This window comes from Myodes glareolus, chromosome 8, assembly GCF_982192425.1.
Source record: "Myodes glareolus chromosome 8, mMyoGla1.1, whole genome shotgun sequence".
NCBI classification, from domain to species: Eukaryota; Metazoa; Chordata; class Mammalia; order Rodentia; family Cricetidae; genus Myodes; species Myodes glareolus.
The window spans coordinates 29,932,169-29,953,052 of NC_142033.1; the positions used below are offsets into that span (position 1 = coordinate 29,932,169).

The window sequence follows — 20,884 nt, forward strand, 5'->3', positions numbered from 1 at the left end:
TCAAGCCTGGTTCTTCGGAGCTAGTAACAAATAAATAATAAGGATATTGAGGACTCAGTAAAAGATGAGGGCCTAATCAATCCTGACTAGTTAGTGGCCAGCCCCGAAAGCAACACTACACAGAGCATGTGGCATATGGGTTTGTAGACTGTTATGTATCACCGATGTGGCTGGATCTGTCAGGGAGGTGAAAGGGTCTGTTTTCCCAGTCTGTTATTAATTACTGTGAAGGATATTCATGACACTGAAATGGAGATAATTTCTCGGATTAAGTACAGACATCTGCCCCCATTGTAGTGCGAGAGGATAATTGTCATCACAAAACTGTGTTTTTCTTACAGCGAAATGGATGGATAAAGCACCACAATTAAATATTTTGACCAGCGCAATGATTAAAGGGATATTTGTGCCGAAGGGATGGGACGCTAGACCAGCTCTACAGCCTTCGTGTAGAGGAGAGGTGAAGTGTTTTGCTTTTAAACAAATTTACCTTTGCTTTTTATTTTAAATTTTTAAAAAAAATCTTCTTTTTAAATATGTGTTTTCTGGAAGCTATGTTCATAATTGCATTGATGTTCAGCCTTCCCTTTGTCTTTGTGACTGCTGCTAATATTAAATATGCATGAGGGAATGTTTGCAATGCAGGCGACATGAAGAATAGCTATGAATGATGCCCATCATAGAACACTGTCCCCATCTACATGCCTCTCTTCCATCGTCTCCCTCAGCCACTCTGCAGGAGGCAGCAATCAATGCCCCGCTTGTATTTACAGCTCCACATATATGTACGCATTTATTGTTTGGTTTTCCCGTAGTTTAGGACTTTGCCCAGAAAGAATATTCTGTGTGCCTTCTCCTATGATTTTGGCTGTCTTCTTTTGCTTTGTCTCCCTCAACATCCTATCCTTGAGATCCGTCTTTTGCGGGACAAAGGCAATAGTGAGTCCGTTCTCAGTAGTACCTGAGATGTTGAGTTTAGAATGTCAATTGCCCCCTCACACGCTCATGTGTTTGAATACTTGCTCCCTAAATGGCTGGCAACGTTTACGAAGGCTGTGGAACCTTTAGAAAGTGGAGCCTCGCTGGAGGAGGTGGGTCGTCATGATGGTTTGAAAGAAAATGGCTCCCAAAGGAGGCCCCCATTAGGAGGTGTAACCTTGTTGGAGGAAGTATGTCACTGTGGGGGCAGGCTTTGAGTTCACTTTTTCTCAGGCTTCGCTCAGTGTGACAGTTAGTTGACTTCCTGTTGCCTCTGAGTCCAAATGTAGCGTTCTCAGCTTCAGCACCTTGTCTGCCTGCACGCTGCCATACTCCCCACCATGATCAGAATGAACTGAACCTCTGAAACTGTGAGAGAGCCAGCCTCAATTGTGAGAGTTGCCATGGTCACGATCTCTTCACAGCAATAGTAAACCCTACCTAAGACACTCACTGAGAGTTGGCCATGGCATTGTACAGCCCAGCCTCAGTTCCTTTCACTCTCTGCTTCCTGACTGTGGATGCAATGGAGTCAACTGCCCCCTGTTTCTGATACCATGCTTTCTCTGCCATGACAGACTACATCTCCTCAAACATGCCAAAATAAACCCTTCTCCTCTTAAATAGCTCCTTGTGAAGTATTTTCTCATGGCAGCGGGGAACATAACCAATACTGTAACAGCATGGATATTGCTGCTAACAACTTTTCTGTGTCTCCCAGAGAAGATGCAGAAGTGTTTCTCCAGGATAGTCATTCTGCACAAGACCCCGCTGATCCATGGGACTAGCTATCTGGTGACTCCCAATCAGATCATTGTGGGAATACAAAATGTCAGTGTGGATGTTTGTGTGTGTCTGTGTCTGTGTCAGTGTGTGTGTCTCTGTGTGTCTCTGTGTCTGTATTTGTGTGTCTGTGTGTATCTCTCAGCGTGCACCTGTGTGCCTGTGTGTGTGTATCTGCATGTGTGCGTGTGTCTACCTGTATGTCCGTGTGAGTGCCTGTGTGTGTGCCTAGGTGTCTGTCTGTGTGTCTCTGTGTGTGTGTGCATCTGTATGTCTGCATGTGTGCATGTGTGTGTTTAGGTGTCTGTGTGTGTTGTGTTTGTGCTGCAAAATGTACCTCTTACTATCAGGTGTTCTTGGCGCAGGTCTCTGTGAAGAACCTTTGAGAGCACTCTGGGGCAGAGCTTTCCCATCTGAACTTCTCCTGGGAAGATACACAAACAAGGCCGTACTCATCCCAGATAGGACAGCGAGGGGCCAAAGGAACTATACCTTCTGAGTCCAGTTTGGATCAGAGTTTGAGGATCCTTATGTAAGAAAGGGCTTACTGACAGTAGCGTGGATGGCTTACACCGCTGCTGCTACAAAGCGCTAGCCCAGCTCAGGTGATGATGACTCATAAAAGCTGCATGGTTGAGTCCCACCTCCAGCCAGCTTTTCACCTCCTTCCTCCATCTGCTCCCACTCCCACAGGACCACAGGCAGCTGGGACAGAATCATGCCTGGGAGGGAGGATGGAAGAGGAGAGGACATGGCGAGGATCTCAGGTGAGAACAGGACAACCCTCCTGCTCCTGCAAGGGAATATCAATAGGGCTCAATCTCATGACGGTTTCTGCAGATAGGCAGATGTGATTTCAAGACGCCAGCAGCCCTATTGTGTGGGGGCAGAACTCCCCAGCAACAGGAATCAGCAACAGGTCCTGGTTCTGTGACCTAGAGCGGGGCCTGAGAAGCTTCATTTCTAAACAAACATTCAGGTATCTCCCTCTGGATGCCAGTTTTAAGCACAAGCCGTTGTCCTGGTTTGTAGGATGGGCATATTCATCCTTAGGAGACTAAGACTGGTTTCCTTTACTGGTTAAGTTTTTACTGGAACGCTATTTGATTTCTCAGGGCTTCACAATTTCACCCAGAATGAGTAGAATGCTCCCCACCTTTTCCACAATAGATAGATTCCAAAACCCCAGAGGGTGCATGACACCACAGATAGCCCTATAGCCTGCAGATACCGCCCTTCTTCATGCACCTACCCGCTCTAATTTAGTGCCTTTTCCACCTTGAAACCTGCTGTACACCAGAGATGGAACTTGGTGGTCTGAGACACAATAGCAAAACTAGCAATAAAAATTTTTTTTCTTCCTCACAATTTCATAGGCAAGGGTTTCACTCCTCCCCAGACTCAGCAGCCTCAGCATCCACCTTTCCCTGGTGGGCAGTAAACGCCGACATTTTCATATACAGTAATCACAGTGCATCTTACTGGCATATGCAGATTCCCATCTTCCTCCTCTTGTGCTTTGGGGCCCTCCTTAAGCAGAATAATGGCTACAGGAACAGGAGCGCCACAGATCCGAAAGCTCAGATGGACCCTAAATGATGGGTGGACCAGTGACATCCGCAGCGTGGACATGTTGGACGAATGGATAACACATCCATGGTAAGATGGAGCGTGATTTCACCCCACTACTGAGAGCAGCCAGCGTGCAATTTAAAACATTGAGTTGTTTAGTTCTAGAATTTTTCCATTTAATATTTTCAAGCTGTGGTTGACTGCTGGCAACCGAAATGGCAGAAAGGGAAACCATTACAGTAACAAAGTATAACTTGCCTGACTGATAGCTACAAAGCGGTGTCTCTCTGCAGTTCTGATTTACATTCCCCCAATCACTCGCAGAGCAGAGCGTGTTTGCAAAAGACTATTCGCTATGCATGAGTTTTCTTGATCAAAATGCTTAATCAAGACTTTTGCTCATTTTTCTATTGAGTTGTCTTTTCTTATTGATTTGCAGGCATACTGTATATCTTCTGGACACACACTGTGACAGTTATATGAATTGAAAATACATTTTCTTCTAACTCTCCTGTTATTTTAAACTAAAATTAAACAAACATTTTGAACTGCCACCCTTTCATTTTTGCAGTAGTCTTACCTGTGGTCCAGGTGCTACCAGGCAGGTGTACTGGGATGGCTGGCCTGCCTTTTTGTGGAAGGACAGACTTTTTTCACCATCATATACTTTTGCGTCCTGGATATTGATAATAAAGGAATGTCTTAATTAACGTTTCTATTGCTACAACAAAACACCATGACCAAAAAGCAAGTTGGCAAGGAAAGGGTTTATTTGGTTTACACTTCAGCATTGCTGTTCATCACTGAAGTAAGGCAAGGGGCAAGGACAGGAACTCAAACAGATAAGAATTCTAGAGGCAGGAGCTGATGCAGAGGCCATGGAAGGCTGCTGCTTACTGGCTTGCTCATCCTGCTCTCTTATAGAAAACAGGACCACCTGCCCAGGGATGACATCATCATCATGAGTAGGGCCCTCACCCACTGATGGCTAATTAAGAAAATAGCTTACAGCTCGATCTCATGGAGGCATTTTCTCAACTGAAGATCTTTCCCCTCTGGTTACTCTAGCTTGGGTCAAGTTGACACACAAAACCAGCCAGTACAAGGACACTGAGAAAACCTTTAAATGCATCATTGGAATGAGCTGAATGAACATCACTACAAACTCCGGCCAATGTCTTTAGAAATTCACTGAGCCAAGAGTTAGATAAGGCCACCCCCAGGACCAAACTTCATGGCATTGACTTTTCCAGTCACATAGGGTCTTACCATCCAAACAACCCATTCTTGAAGTTCTTACAACTTTTAAACAAAGAACTCTGTATTCTCATACTTCCCAGATACCCATAAATTAAGTAGTCAAGCCTTCTAATGGTGGCCCTGGGCTAGAGTTCAAAGACCAGGACCACAGACAATGAAAGCAGGGGATCTCCAAGAGAGCCTTCAGAGAATAACCACACTTCTTAGCAACACCTGATTTAGTGTATACTTTTGTAAAAACCTTACTCTAAATAGCAAGTCATCAACAGACTGAAACATATTTCTTCCCCTGTTTTACTATAGGTATAAAGTATTTCTTGACAACTTATGAATGTGAGTATGAAAGCTGATGACTTTTGTATTGACCTGAGATTTCTTCCTCCTTCAGGAAAGTGCTTTTACACTCGAAATAACTGGGTGGTGTGGGCCAAATAGAAAGGCACGCTGGGCAGTGGTGGTACACACCTTTAATCCCAGCACTCGGGAAGCAGAGACAGGCAGATCTCTATGAGTTCAAGGTCAGTCTGGTCTACAGAGCAAGTTCCAGGATGGGTTCCAAAGTTACACAGAAACCTTGTCTTATAAAATCAAAAGAAAAGAAGAGGAGGAGGAGGAAGAGGGAAAAGGAAAAGGAAAAGAAGAAGGAGGAGGAGGAGGAGGAGGAGGAGGAGGAGGAGGAGGAGAAAGGCAGTCCTGCACAGAGATTTAGAGCACAGACTCCAAGGGATGATCCCTGGGTTCACAGCCTTCACCTGTGTTTTCCTAGTTACAGGACCTCGAGGGAGTCACTGTTTTTCTGGACTTATTTCATGTGTAAAATGAGGCACAAGTGACCCCTCCCAAACTTCTCTACAAGTCCCCCACTCTCTACTCAAAAGGAGATCTGCATCTCACTCATGATTGGCTCACTACTTCTGATCCTGTTGCTGTTCGTCCCTCAGCTTCTCACCCATGTAATCCAGTCAGCTTTGTGGATCCATACATAAAACAGGACCGCACGTGATGCCTGTTTATCACCATGTACAAGCACTCTCTGTGTCTTAGCCCCCACATTTGTAAACCAGGATTGGAGCAGTAACTCAGATGATGGTTATTGAGGATAGATGAGGGCTATGCTCTTCACATGGAAGATGATGTACAGTGAGTATTTGCTACTGTTTAACATCCACTATGCAATAAGAACAAAGGTAAGATGTTTTTAATTTGACCTTGCTGGACTATTTTAAAAGCTTAGCTGATCTCTCAGGCATCAGTTTTGTGCCAATCCATCCATCTCATAGCCACCAGGAGACTATAGATCAAATGGAAATGTGATTCATTAAAGCTCCTAATTGAAACCTTTCAAACACTTTTGTCACTCACAATAAATTTCTGGGTTCTTAGTGTTTCCTAACACACTTCCTTTGACCTGGCCTTATCCACCTCTGCACATTGTCTCTTACCACTCCTAGCCTGACCTCTGGTCCTTGGTGTCTAACAACTATGAACCTGTGGAACCTCAAGATTCTCAACACCATTGCAGCTTCTTCCCTCATCCTGTTTTTTCTGCTGGAATTCTTCCCAACCCCAAGCAAGGACAAAAAAAAATCTCCAATTCAGTCACTTTGCCTGACTTTATTAGTAATCACATGCTTGAGAAAGCCCTTTTTCGGGGGCTGGAGAGATGGCTCAGTGGTTAAGAGCATTGCCTGCTCTTCCAAAGGTCTTGAGTTCAATTCCCAGCAACCACATGATGGCTCACAACCATCTGTAATGTGGTCTGGTGCCCTCTTCTGGCCTGCAGGCATACAGACAGAATATTGTATACTAAATAAATAAATAAATAAGAAAGTCCTTTTTCATCCCTCCTCCAGTCAGGTGCCCTTCTGATCCTCTAACTCTGTGTGCGTTTCCTCACTATTGCAATATAATGCAATGATTGTTGAGACTTTGGATACGTGCTACCTAAGTTTAACTTGTTTAGTCGCTTATTTACCATGTAACTCTGAGCAAAGTCCCTTAGACTGATAAGTCTCAGTTTCCCATCTCAGAGATGAAAGCATCCACCTGAGAAAACTATTGCAAAGAGTAAGTTACCGTGAGGGCTCAACACAGTTCATGGATTCTTCCTGCCTTGAAAACTCTTCCTGCTCTCATGAGTTTCTCTCATTTTTCCTTAATTTCTTACTTTTCCTAAATTTTTCACTTTTCTATAATATTTTTTTCAATTTTTAAAGATTATTTTAGATTTATTTTTATTTTACGTTCATCACTGCTCTGCTTGTATGGGTACCACGTGTGTGTAGTGCCTGTGGAGGTCAGAAGAGGGTGTCAAACCCTCTGAAACCGGAGTTATGGACGGCTGTAAGACACTATGTGGGCACTGGGAACAAAACCCAGGTCCTCTGCAGGAGTAATAGGTGCTCTTAACCACAGAACCATCTCTCCCACCCTCTGTAATAGTTTTTCATAAGCCCTGCTTCCACTTGCATAATTCCCTGAGAGTCTGTGCCTTTTTCATTTGTCGGCAACAACAAACTTGGAGCCATGACTGAGTTCTATCTTTGATGACAATGAGTATCCGGCATCTTAGATCCTTGGGTCATGAACAACTAGACCATAAAAGGTAACGTTTCATTCAAAGACCTGCATCAATACTATATTACATTTAGGGTTTTGTTTTGTTTTGTGTTTATGTCTCTGACACCGTGGACTGAAACGAAGCACGACTCCTTGTTCATTTCTGTTTAATTCCCAGGACTGAACGATGTGTCTCCCATTGTGTTCTTCTCTCCTGAATACGCGACTGAAGGACATTTGCACCCGGCACTGGGGCTACACTGACAGTGATACCAGAGCTCGGAAAACTGGGGGAAGAGAGTTGTAGACTTGAGGCCAGCATGAATGACCTGCAGAGAGAAATCCTACTTACTAGTTGCTTTCCTTGTGATAAAGACGCCTGACCAAAGTAACATAAGGATGGGAAGAATATTTTGAATTAATGTTTGAGGGTACAGTCCATTGTGGCGGAGGAAGCAGGGTAACAGGGGCCGTTCCTCACACTGCACCCAGTCAGGGATAGAAAGAGAGAGAAGCACCCAGCTAGGTGCTCAGCTTGGTTCCCCTTTTATTCAGTCTAGAATTCTATCATAAAATGTCATAGCTCCCTCGTAAGGTTGCTCTTCCCATCTCAATGAGCCTCATCTAGAAAATACCTCACAGGTGTGCCCAAACACTTGTCTCTTAGGTGAGGCTGGATGCTGTCAAATTGATGATCGGTATTAACCACTACACAAGCTGTCTCAACAAAACCAAGGGTTGAGAATATAACTCAGCGACAGGATAGTTAGATAGGGCGAACAAGGCCACGGGTTCCATCCCCCGGTGCTGCAAGGAAGAATGAGACAGTGGAATTTTATTTTGCCTACTTACTAAGACTGTTGCTGTCTTATCCTGATTTCAGTATTCACTTAAATTCTGTTGAAATAAACGATTGAGTGAACTCAAGAAACAACTGAGGAAAAAAATAAGAACTGAGAAATATTCAAATAAACTTAATAGAACCCATAATAAAAGCAGAAAAGTAGAAAAGACGGCTTGGAAAGATAACAAAGTCTGGAGACCGACAGGAAAACCCCAGTCGTCTCTATCATGTCTGCCTTGGCCCAGGACAAACAGAACTCACTTCTCCTGCTGTCCCTTGGTCTCCTTTGGTCAAACAGCCTTCATTTTTAAATCACTAAACGAGAAGTCCTTGAAGCAAAACTTTTGTTACCATAGGACAATTTTCTGATCTCTGAGATGGATCAATGCAGCACTGGGATTTGGGGGGTAAAATAATTGAGGTGCTCAATAAGTATACACAAGCAAGTTGTCAGTGGGGGGAATGCAGCCCTGCAGCTGGACCCCTCCTGTTTTCAGCTGCAGCTGGAGATGGGACAGTGGTAAAGACCACCTATCGTGCTCAGATGATCACAGTGCTTACCTGCTTAACTGTGCGACAAAAAAAGGAGGTGGCTACAAGACAGGTTTCTCCAAAAGAAGCAGAGGAATGAATCCCCCTGGATGTTGGACAGTTGTTGAGTTGAACTGTCTATGAATAAACGAAATTTGTGCTTATCTAGGGCACTGGGGAAGTGAGTGGCATAGTAAGGAACCATTAAGGGACAGCTCACCCAATTCTGACATCAAAATACCAGCCCTGACTTGTCTTTCTATGCTTTCCTCATTTCTGCCTTGGTCTCCCGTTGCATTTGTTTGAACAACTGATGAGGCCCATAAGAGAGGATTATCTGTGCCAGTCAGATCTGCAGGAGCTATGTTGGCACTAGCCTAATGAGGATTAGGTCTGAAAAGGGTGAAGGGAACAACTTCATTTTTTCTTTCCTCACTATTCTCTCTTGAGCTATTTCAATGAAGGACTGACACAGAATCTGTTTTAGTGACTCTTCATTTCAATAAACACTAGGACTTTTTTCATGTGCCATTAATTGTGCTAAATGCCGAGAATAAAAATGCAAATATGACAAGTTTCCAGCCTCTAAGTAGTCCCTTACACAGCAGAAAAATAGGAATATGTAATTAATTAACATGAAATGAACTGTCTCCGTAGTGCTGATGTGGTTGGTGGCAAGCTGGCCGGAAGAGGAACAGATGGGAATGCAGGAGAATCTCAGAGAAGACATGTGAGCTGATGCTTGGGTGGATATCAGGGAAAATAGGAGAAGAACGGCTAAATTCTAAAAACAAAAGAAGCAGCAAGCATTTTTCAGAAAACACTGGTAGTCTCGCATGCCCAGAGAGAAAGGGACGAGCAGCCAAGTAAGTGGCAGAATTAAACTTCAGAGAGGATGCAAAGTCATTCTGTTGTGCTGACAGCTTGCATTCATGCCTTTAAAACATAGATTTTATTTGTATTCTGAAAATCGTCACAGATTTCCATGGGCAATATCAATCAGACATAAGGACCAATTAGAAAGATGGCAGATCTGAGTCAGAGACTCTTGCCTATATTAAGGGTGTGATAAAAGGAATGAAAAAGGGCAAACTTATTTTTTGTCTGTAGAATTTGAGGCGCTCCGTTTCCAGGTGAATAGAAGAAGAATTTCCGAGACTGGGCAACTGGGAAAGTTCTGGAAGTATATTTTTCGCTTACTACCAGACACCACTCACAGGCTACACCTTCCCTTTTCTCCTGGGAAGATAATTAAGCTTGTGTCCTGCCCTTTCTACAGATTGGGCAGTACACACAAGATCTATCTAAAGTCTAGCTATAATTATTTTCCTATGATTTTTGTGAACCAAGGAGTTAAAAAGAAAAAGCAAAGAAATTCAACAACAAAATCTTGGTTTTTAAAGCTTGAATTCATTTGAGCCAGCTGTTGCCATGGTTTCCAGACTCCGAAATCAACATTTCAAGGTAATCCCACGATCTAGGTATTGCTGCAGTATTCGGGTATCAAGGAACAATCAAAGTGCCGTACCCCATTAGTGACAGAGCTCCACTAAGGCTGTGCGGGTGCCTCAAATTGGTATTCAGCTTAATCACTGATGTTGTATTACTGATTATAGCGTGACACCATGCAAAAGTGAGACTTCTTAAAAGGCTGGCAAATGGCGTTATTTTAATAAGTCATTAGGAAATTGCTTTTTGAGGACGCAATGAAAGTACAAGTTTCTCAATTAGAGGAATTATGTGGAATTGATGAGATATTTGAGCATGCATGATCTGCAGCTAGCAATCCATTTGAAGCCGACCAAGCCATTGGGAGGGCTGGCTAATGAGATCCAAGATGATCCGATTCACTGTAGGAGAAAAATGATAATGGAGGCTATAAAAGAGACAGCATTACAAGAGTGCCTCTCTCCCAGCTACGCCCATCAAAGGCTTGTTGGCCTTCACCTTGTATTTTAGAACTAAAATTAAGATGTCAAAATGGGTCTAATCGCTGAGAGGAGTAGTCAACTTTGTCTAATAATAAGTATGGGCTAGAAGAAGAAACAATACTTATTTGTCTGGACAACCAAAATAACAGTGTCATTATGTTTAGGGGATATTTGTAAGTTGAGGAAGAGACATTTGGGATGGGAAGCAGAGTGAGATGTGATGGCAAATCTGTGAAGAAGAAATCATTTACTTCCATGACCAGATTCAATATTTCTGGTCAAATTCTCATCCGCAGCTCTTCTGATCTTAGTCATTCTGACAGGTATAAGATGGAATCTCAGAGTCATTTTGATTTACATTTCCCAGATGATTAAAGATGTTGAGCAACTTCTTAAATGTCTTTCAGCCATTTGAGATTCTTCTGTTAAGAATTCTCTGTTTAGATCTGAACCCCATTTTTTTAAGTTAGATTATTTGGTTTTTGATGTCTAATTTCTTGAGTTCTTTATATATTTTGGAGGTCAGACCTCTGTCAGATGTGGGGTTGGTGAAGATATTTTCCCATTCTGTAAGCTATTGTTTTGTCTTATTTACTTTATTCTTGCCTTACAGCAGCTTTTCAGTTTCAGGAGGTTCCATTTATTGACTGTTGTTCTCAGTGTCTGTGCTACTAGTGTTATATTTAGGAAGTGGTCTCCTGTGCCAATGAGTCTAGGCTATTTCCCACTTTCTCTTCTATCAGTTTCAGGGTAACTGAATTTATGTTGGGGTCCTTGATCCATTTGAACTTGAGTTTTGTGCATGGTGATAAATATGGATCTATTTGCAACCTTCTACATGTTCACATCCAGTTAAGCTAGCAGTTTCTCAGAAAACTGGGAATCAATCTACCTCAAGACTCAGAGATACCGCTCCTGGGCATATACTCAAAGGATACTCAATCATACCACAAGGATACTTGTTCAACTATGTTCATAGCAACATTTTTCATAATAGCCAGAACTTGGAAACAACCTAGATGCTCTTCAATCAAAAAACAGATAAAGAAAATGTGGTACATTTACACAATTGAATATTACTCCGCCAGAAAAAAAAACAATGACATCATGAAATTTGCAAGCAAATGGATGGAACTGGAAAAAAAATATCCTGAGTGAGATAACACAAACTCAGAAAGACAAACATGGTATGCGCTCACTCATAAGTGGTTATTAGATGTAAATCAAAGGATAACCAGCCTATAGTCTATGACCTCAGAGAAGCTAGGTAACAGGGGAGACCCTAAGAGGGACATATGGCTCACCCAAGGAAGGGGAATTAGATGAGATCTCCTGGGTAAAGTGGGGGCAAGGGAGGGGCTATAAAGGGGAAGGGCTGGGAGATGAGAACAGGAAGGAACAGGATGGAGGAGAGGGGAGAAGGACAGAGTGGAAGAGGGACAGAGATCTTGGTAGAGAGAGCCGCTATGGGGTTAGTGAGAAACCTGGTGCTGGGGAATTTCCCAAGAATCCACATTAATGACCCCAGCTAAGACTCCTGGCAATAATGGAGAAGAAGCCCAAACTGGTCTTCCCCTGTAATCAGATTGATAAATACCTCAACTATCATCATAAAACCTTAATCCAGGAATTGATGGAACCAGATGCTGAGATCCACAACCAAACACTAGGACGAGCTCTGGGAATCCAATCGAAGAGAGAGAGGAGGGAATATATAGATGTGGGATTCCCCCTCTGTATGTTATGAGTATGATTGGTTAATAAAGAAACTGTCTTGAGACCATGATAGGGTAGAATGGAGCTGGGCAGGGAAAACTAAACTGAATGATAGGAAAAAGAAGGGTGGAGTCAGAGAGAAGCCATGGAGTTGCCACTGGAGACAGATGCGCTGAAACTTTGCAGGTAGACCACAACCTCATGGTGATGCACAGATTAATGGAGATGGGTTAAATTAATATGTAAGAGTTAGCCAATAAGAAGCTAGAGCTAATGAGCCAAACAGTGATTTAATTAATATCTCTGTGTGATTATTATTTCAGGGCTAAACCGCAGGGAACCAACAAGTGGCCCCTGCAACAAATTGGTGCTCAACGTGGAGCCCAAACCCACAACCCTGAGATTAATAGTCTCATGCTTTACTGACTGAGTCAGCAAGAGTTGGCAAGTGAAGTCAAGAACATTATGAAGAACCCGACAGAGACAGCTGGACCGAGTTTATGGAAACTCAGGAACTTTAGATCGACCACTGTGAGCCTCCAAAGGTGTGAACTAGGCCTTCCATATGTGGGAGACAGTGGTGAAGCTTGGACTATCTGTGGGATACCTGGCAATAGGACCAGGATCTATCCCTGGTGCATGAGCTAGCTTATTGGAGCCCATTCCTTATGGTGGGGTGCCATGCTCAGCCTTAATGCAGGGGAGAGGAGCTTGGTCCTGTCCGAACTTAATGTGCCAGACTTTGTTGACTTCCCATGGGAGCCCCAACCCATGGATGGGTTGAGGGGAAGGTGAGATAAAGGGCAGGAGGAAGTTGGAGGGGAGAGAACTGTGGATTGAATGATTGAATGTAAAATAAAATTTAAAAAATAAATTAAAAAAAACTCACATCCACAAAAATTCATTCCTAGATTTGAAAGAGTAGGGGGGAGTTCTTGGCACTTGACAGGTGCACATGTAACTCTATATTTAGAGAGTAGGAAGGACATTCCTTAAGAATGAAATTTTTTATCAGGAAATTGGTAGTCCTGGTCACTTTCTCCAAGATACAGTGAGCCATGACTCAGGAGATCTGAAAATGCCTGGTCAACCTTAATGTTCAAAAACCTCTTCAATCAGAAAAGCAAAGCAACCAAGCCACGTGAGAACTCTTACCTCTAAGAAATTCTCAGACTGAAAGAGAATGAGTTCCTGTCTCATCTCAGCTTATATTCTTCTCTACTGCTAGGATTAAAGGTATAGGCCACCACCACCTGGATCTGTTTCTACACTGATCTTCTGTAGCTTAGGGTGGCCTTGAACTCATAGAGATCCATCTACCTCTGTCTCCCACATCCTGGGATTAGAGGTGTGCAACATCACGGCCTGGCCTATAGTGGTTTAGTTTTACTTTCTGGTCTTCAGACAAGTTTTATTTCTAAAACATAAATAAAATATCATTATAGATGACTTCTGGGAGTCAGTTCTCACCTTCCACGCAGTGAGTCCTGGGGATGGAAGTCAGCATCAAACTTAGTCGCAAGTGTCTTTACCCGCTGAGTCGTCTCACCAGCCTAAATTGTTACATTTATTTCATTAACATACTGCTGTAATTTGGGAAGGCACCGTTGTATCAAAGCACAATTTAAGATAATTTAAAATGTCTACAGTATTTCATTCTTTGGGGCTATTATAAGTTATTTAACCCGTGCTTGATCTTTAGAAACATAAGATTTCCCTCCTTTAAATATCAGTGAAGACATATTGCTTCATACGTCCCTAACTTACATCCTTAGGATTAAAAACTAAAATTTCAAATTCTGTTTATATAAGATGAACTCGAAAACTATATTCACTTCTACTACAATGGTTGCATTTTTAATTTACAAAAGTTTTTTGTATAATGTAATAATTAATACATCCTTAATTAATACATCTTGTGTAGAAAACTTTTGATTTTTGCCATTTGCCTTTGAAACATGTGTGCATGCATATATATGCACACAGTTGTTCTCATTCACAGAGTCTCCATTTACAGTTGGCTACTCACTAAAATTTTTTGTAACTCCATAATCAATTTTTTTAAAACAGAATCTTTTATAGGCCATCCTTGAATTTAATATATAGCCAAGAATTGATGTGGGAAGTCCTTCTGTCTATGTGTTGCTTTTATTGGTTAATGAATAAAGAAACTGTTTTGGCCTATAATAGAGCAGAGTAGAGCTAGGTGGGAAAACTAAACTGAATGCTGGGAGAAAGTAGGCAGAGTCAGGCAGGTAGTCCTACAGGAAACAGATGCTGGACTAAACTTTACCCAGTAAGTCACAGCCACATGACAATACACAGATTAATAGAAATGGGTTAATTTAAAATTTAAGAACTAGCCAATAAGAAGTTGGAGCTAATAGGGCAAACAGTGGTTTAAATTAAAAAAAAAAACAAAACTCTTCAAAATCTTTTAACTCTTATCTCTGTTTTAATCTTTCAAAAAGCTTTTTAGTTGGCAGATATGTTGCAAAGATCCCCAATTTAACCTGTGTGGGGAAAAAAAGTAACTGAACTCAAGCAGGTTCAATCGGTCATCAGAAAACTAGAGCAAGATGACAAACACTCAAGATGCAGAGTTTCACATGTACATACAAATGTACACACATACATATGATGTATACATACATAAATAGGCACCGTCCTTAGGAGCTGGCATAGTGGCATCAAAGAAAAGTGTAAATGGCTTGGGACCCAGAGACTAAACTTCTTCCTAAAAGATTTGGGCAAATTTTACAGTATCTCCTTGAGTCACCAGAGAAAAAAGTTGGCTCTATTCTACAGGGAATAAAACTCTGAAATAAGATTCTTAAAAATAAAAACAATTTTGTTTGGTTCTAAGATGATTTGTAGTCTGGAGACATTTCAGCTTTGTTCTTACATCAGAGCTACTTCCTTAAGTGACTTGGTTGCTCTCAGCGTGAAGGAGAACTGAAGCATTGATAGAAGAAGCAAGGGACCTCTGCAAGGTCTGACACATCTCAAATGTTTTGATTCTGTGGTCAGACTGGATGGTGATTTCCAGACCTTCACATTACTGATGTGTAGTCTGTTAGTTCACTTCACCATGGACGATTGCGGGACATCTTCAGGAAAACAGTTAGAAGGAGGAGGAAGGACACAGATGCAATAAAGCTATTGTGATGGCTGAGACAACATGAAAAGCAAATGGGAACCATTTGGGTTACACCACACTTGTGGTGGAAGACACGCTGGCCCCTTTTCTAGCTGAATCTCACAAGTCTGCGCTGCGAGCTGGCAGAGAGATGTGGTGCCCTTCATTCACTTCTTTTTTAAAAATAGGAACTCAACCGTGAAATGTATAGGAATTATTTCTGAAACTAAGAAACCTGTTTAAGTTCCTCTTACTCTTGATTTTTCTTTTTTATTAGAGTCTTCTGGAGTCCAGGGACACAGTGTGGTGCAGCGTGACGAAGATGTGCCAACTCACAGGCTGCTGTAGTAATTGGCAAACCTGGGTTCACAGGGCACAGTAACCAAGGAACAGGAGCCCTTTGCGTTTCTCACACCATTAATCTTCCCAAGGATCAGGGAAGTGTAGTCGCTGCTTTAGCTGCCTGGGAGATTCCAGGACAGGAAGCACTGAAGAGAAAAGTGTCGGAGCTGTGGAGGAGCCAGGGCAGAAGGGTCCTGATGATGGTTGGCCAAGGTCTCCCCAGAAGCCATCTGCTTCTTTTACAACCTGGCGCTCTCAGTTTGCGCCAAACAAGTTCAGCCAAGTATAGCTTAAGCAGTAACAGCGATCATTCAGCTGCACTTAGTGCTTTGACCGTCAACAACGGTAACGCATCAAATCTATTTAACAATAATTTCTTCAATACTACATGATACCATATTAGGTACCAGGAACCCAAATATGAGTTTGGCTTGTTGAAGACAGATGTGAAAATTTATAAGCATGATATCTGAATGGGCAAGAGATGAGCAGAATAGTGTAAAGGTCTGGTGTAAGATGTAATTAGTGTTGTGCTTCATTTTCTACCATGATACCAGACATATTCAGGCACATGACAAAGTGCATTTGGATGGAAGGGTGGGTGGATGGGTGGGTGGGTGAATAGATAGATGGACAGATGGATGGAAGGGTGGGTGAGTGAATGAATGGATGGATGCATGGGTGGATGGATGGATGGATGGATGAGTGGGTGGATGGGTGGGGGATGAGTAGAAGGAGTGAGGTTTTTTTGGTGAGTAGATAGCTGAATAAAAAATAAAACAGGAAAGTTTTTTTGAGATACCATTTTGTTTTCTTATTTTTAGATTTGAGGAATCTGGTTGGAGTATCGGGAAAATGTAATTGAACTTATTGTGTGTCCAAATATTCAGCTAGTCTAAGTAAAAGACTGCAGATGCTCAACTGAAAAGATAGAATGCCAATAATTATTTCTCTGTGGCAGTACAAACCCAGTAAACTTAATTTGTTCATTTATTTACGCTCGACCTCAGTACACACATCGTTTTCTCAGAGACAATTTCCCAAGATCCCAATCCCACCTCATCTCTAGACCAAGGTATCTGTTAGAGTAGTGCTTCATCATACTGCTCTCAGCTTGCTTCTGGATACACAAAACATGTATGATTATTTTTAGAGCCAGGTGGTGGGGGACTGGGTCAGATCTTCCACCTGCTGCAGGGGGTGGAGGGTGGGGGTGGAGTGGAATATGTAATTTCTTTCCAGGGAAAAACAACACTGTTTATGGAATCACTTGGTTAGATAAGTCTCAATCAGTCAGATGACTCTAGCTAAGGGGGATTGGCTAGTGTCACTTAGATAATTTTACAGAATAAACAAATCCTGCCTCCTCCTTTCAGCTGCTTTATAACTGATGGATAACTGAAGGTAATATACTGATGCGTACAGCTTGGGTTCTGACCAGCCCGTTAAAAGTATGCCTAGTTTGTGTCTCTGTCTCTATGACAAAATACTGACAAGAAGCAACTCGGGGAAGGAAGGGTCTATCTGGCTACAGCTGACAGTCCATTATCGAAGGAGACCAAGGCAGAAACCTAGAGGCAGGAAATGAAACAGGGACCAGAGAGGCTTTCTTGTATAATCCAATACTACCCGCCCAGGTGTGATACCACACACAGTAAGCTGGACCCTCCCATATCACTAACCAAAGAACTGGCTGGGGGAGTCTTGCTGGCCTGTAGACCGATTCTTCAAATAGTGTTACCTCTTCCAGATGACTCTAGGTTGTATCAGGTTGACAAAAAAAATTAACCAGCACAATCGATAACCCTGGTAACTTACGATCTTCTTGCTGCTTGCCATGACTTCAGACTGGGAAAGCACATCTTCAGGAAGTTCTGAACCTGCAAGACACAGACACTTAAAGGACTGTAAGTGTATCGCAAAAGATGCTACAGATTGGGGGATTTTTCTTCCCTTGAGCACCACTGGATGTTATTCAGGTAAGTCACAAAGAAGAATGAGTGAAAATAGTGTCCAGAAAGCCACTAAGTTTCTCTAAGCTCCAACGATTAAGCAGTGAGGCAGAAAATAAATAAATAAAATAAAATAAAAATGGCAAAGACAGGCAAGAACTTGTTGGTGAGCTTCCTTTTCCTAAGCATCAGGACACAGCATAGTATGTGAACAATGGACCTGGAAGACAAGAGGACATGCAATGTACAAGCTTGCTCTCCCAGGCTACGGTATGATTCATGACCCACCACTGCCCTTCATTCTAGGAGTCTGATAACTAATATCCGTTTCTGAAAATTGTGTGTGTGTGTGTGTGTGTGAGAGAGAGAGAGAGAGAGAGAGAGAGAGAGAGAGAGAGAGAGAGAGAGAGAGAGAGAGCAGGGCACCATGCATGTGGAGATCAGGGGACAACTCTTCTGTTCCCTGATTCTACTCCGTTTTGAAGCAGGCTTTCTGCCACCGCACTGCATGCTCCACGCAAGCTGGTCCTCTAGCTTCCAGCCTTCCAGCCAATTCAATGAGCTCTGCCTCATGTCTTGCTGCAGGAGTGCTAAGATTACTTAGGACTGTAGGTGTGGGTTATCACTTCTGGCTTCTTTATATGGATTCTGGGGATCTAATAAGGTCCTCGGGTTTACAAGGCAGGTACTTTGACCGGCTGAGCCATGCCCCCAGTCCCTTGAATGCCCCATTTTTACTCTTTGCAAGATAGTTTGAAAGAATCCAATGACTGCAAACTCACACATTCCAACAGATAGAATATTAGCTCCAAGTAAACGGGAGAATCTGGACATTTGTGTGCCTAGCCTGGTTCCACTCATGGCTGCCCAGACGCCTCCCCATTTTAGCCCCTTTTACAAACATCAAGAGCAATCCTCACTGCAGGGACGTTAAAAAGGAAAAAAAAAAAAGGCAAGGCCATCAAAAGAATTCAGAGAACCATTTGATCATTTGATCCAGTGACATTTACTCCTAAACTGAAGAGGACTGAGTTGGGAGAGCTCCCTTTTTCGGTGTGATGCCCTCATCATCCTAGGGCTTCATTCTCTACTTCACTGGCTCACTGCATAGAGACAGTAGCAGCACGTTCCTCGAAGCTGCCGTGGGCCAGGCGCTGCATGTGTGCTGAGCACTCCGCCTGCATCATCTCCGTGCTCACCACCTGTGAAGCAGAATATCACATGATAATGAGAGCACACTGAGGCCTGCCGCCTCCCATTTCTTACCCAGATTTACACAACTGGCCACTGAAGCCACAGAAATCCAAACCCGAGACACTTGACTCGATGGCCTTTACTCAACCATCACAATTGCAGGAGCAAAGAAGAATCTCGGGGAGGGGGGACTTCTTAGAGTGCCCGCTGCCCCTATTTAGGCAATGGTTCTTCCTGGAAAAATTTTTGCCTCTAACCTATTCTTTTTAAAGAGGTGCTTGCCTATATCCACGCTTGATTCCATTCTTAAAACAGGTGAAGATGATCACAGAGACAAGGCCAGAAGGCATTTTTTCCATAACACTTTAATGAAATGCCTCTTTGTTTCTGCTTAGATGGTGTGGTATCTAATCTGCAAAGATGGCCTAGTGACCGGGCTATCCTGCTCTATTCTGCCAAGCACTTCAAGGGTGTGCTGAGCACTTGAGGGAGGCAGATGTGGTCCTGTGGGGATTCCCTTGCTGGATCCTGGGAGATGTACATCTGAGCTCATCTTCCCAGGATCACTTCCTCCGCCACGATGATTTCAGATGCCTACACAGGAACCTGGAGATAGGGCGCCTACAACCTCTTGCAAATTCCTGGTCAGAACTGTCCAGTCTTGTAAGACTTCCAGATAACTGTAGCCCAGACAGCATCAAGTAGAATGGAAGAAATACCCTGGCTGAGATCAGTGAGCCCACAAAGTTGTTAAGACAACAGAATCCATGTTGCTCAGCACCATTAAGTTGAGGGATGGCTTATTGCCCAGTGATGATGAGAACATGACCCTTCACGGCCCCTGGAACAGACTTATTATTCTTACCTTCTTGGGAAGGTCCTACTTGTAATCTCTCTTTATTTAAATGAGGATTTAATTGAGAAATGCTTCCTTCTGTTCTGTCTTCCTTGCTGAAAGGTAAAGCTAAAAATCAGTTATAAGCAAACAAAACATAATTACTATGTTGATTGGCTATTTCAAAACAGCTTATGAATGAATAGTATGTTTTACATGGCATCCTTTGAGAATGAGCATCAACCCACTAAGGAACACCTCCACAGTCCAGTCAATGGCGCAACTGGAAGACTAGCGGGTAATCAGGTGTTTAGAGAAAGAAAGTGTTTATCTTGTGGCCCCTGTCACAGCTTAAAACCCAATTTGGGCTAATGTCTGTAAATGGCAAGTAGCTATTAGCAAATCAATTAATTAGGGTCTCGTTGGCTCTTCTAGTGTCAACTCTAATTATTTGTTTGTTTGATTCGGAGGTATCATTAGATTATTTATGACCACTCCTGCTGGGGCCAACAAAAGATAATAAGGGGGGAATGTCTCAAGTGTGAGAGAAGCTGAGAATCGCTTTTATCTAAGGTCCATCGAGGGCAGTATTTTCAGAGCCTCCGCCTTTCTTCAAGACAATCTGTAAATGAAATTAATAAATGACTAACTTTCGCAGTAAATTTTCAAAGACAGTGCTAATTAACTAAATTTGTTTGGAGACAAAGATAAAAACAATCCCTGGATTCTGGGATGTTTATTCAGAATGAAGGGACAGAGGAATGCTTTTTTGTCTTGTTTTCTATTTCCAATGATTATTGTGCTACATGGGGTCGGAGGAAGCAACCCAAGCTTCTAGAAGGGAACTGAGGCAGAGGAGTGAGCACTGTCCTCAACAGCCTGGTGTGTCCTGGGGCAGTGCCATCCGAGAAGCACTAATGCTATCTTCATTTCCCAAAGCACATTGTCCCGTCAATACAGAAGGCAAAGTTGTTCCTCTTGGCTCCATAGCTTGATCTCAGCCTAATTCTTTAGCTGTTCCGTTTTACTCCACTTTATCATGAAGGAAAGAATGCAGGCTCCACTTTTAGCTTGAGGAAAAAAACAAATGGAACGCTCCCTCTCTCGTACGCTAGAAAGTGGTTCTCATAACAAAATAATTACCTAATTAAAGTGCTCAATTGAGTCAGTTACCACAAGCCCAATTAAATCAGGCTGCCAGCAGGAATGCATTGTACCTGATAAGAAGCAGAGGTAGTGAGTAGATGA

The 20,884-nt window shown here is 42.7% G+C and overlaps 1 long non-coding RNA gene across 1 annotated transcript; it reads right to left on the reverse strand.

Moving 5' to 3' along the window:
- Positions 1 to 18,597: 18,597 nt before the first annotated feature.
- Positions 18,598 to 20,241, reverse strand: LOC148121144 (uncharacterized). The gene is made up of 2 exons (XR_015738494.1): positions 19,667 to 20,241; positions 18,598 to 18,809 (listed from the first exon to the last, which is right to left on the reverse strand). It is a non-coding gene; the product is annotated as an uncharacterized LOC148121144 (long non-coding RNA).
- Positions 20,242 to 20,884: the final 643 nt, after the last annotated feature.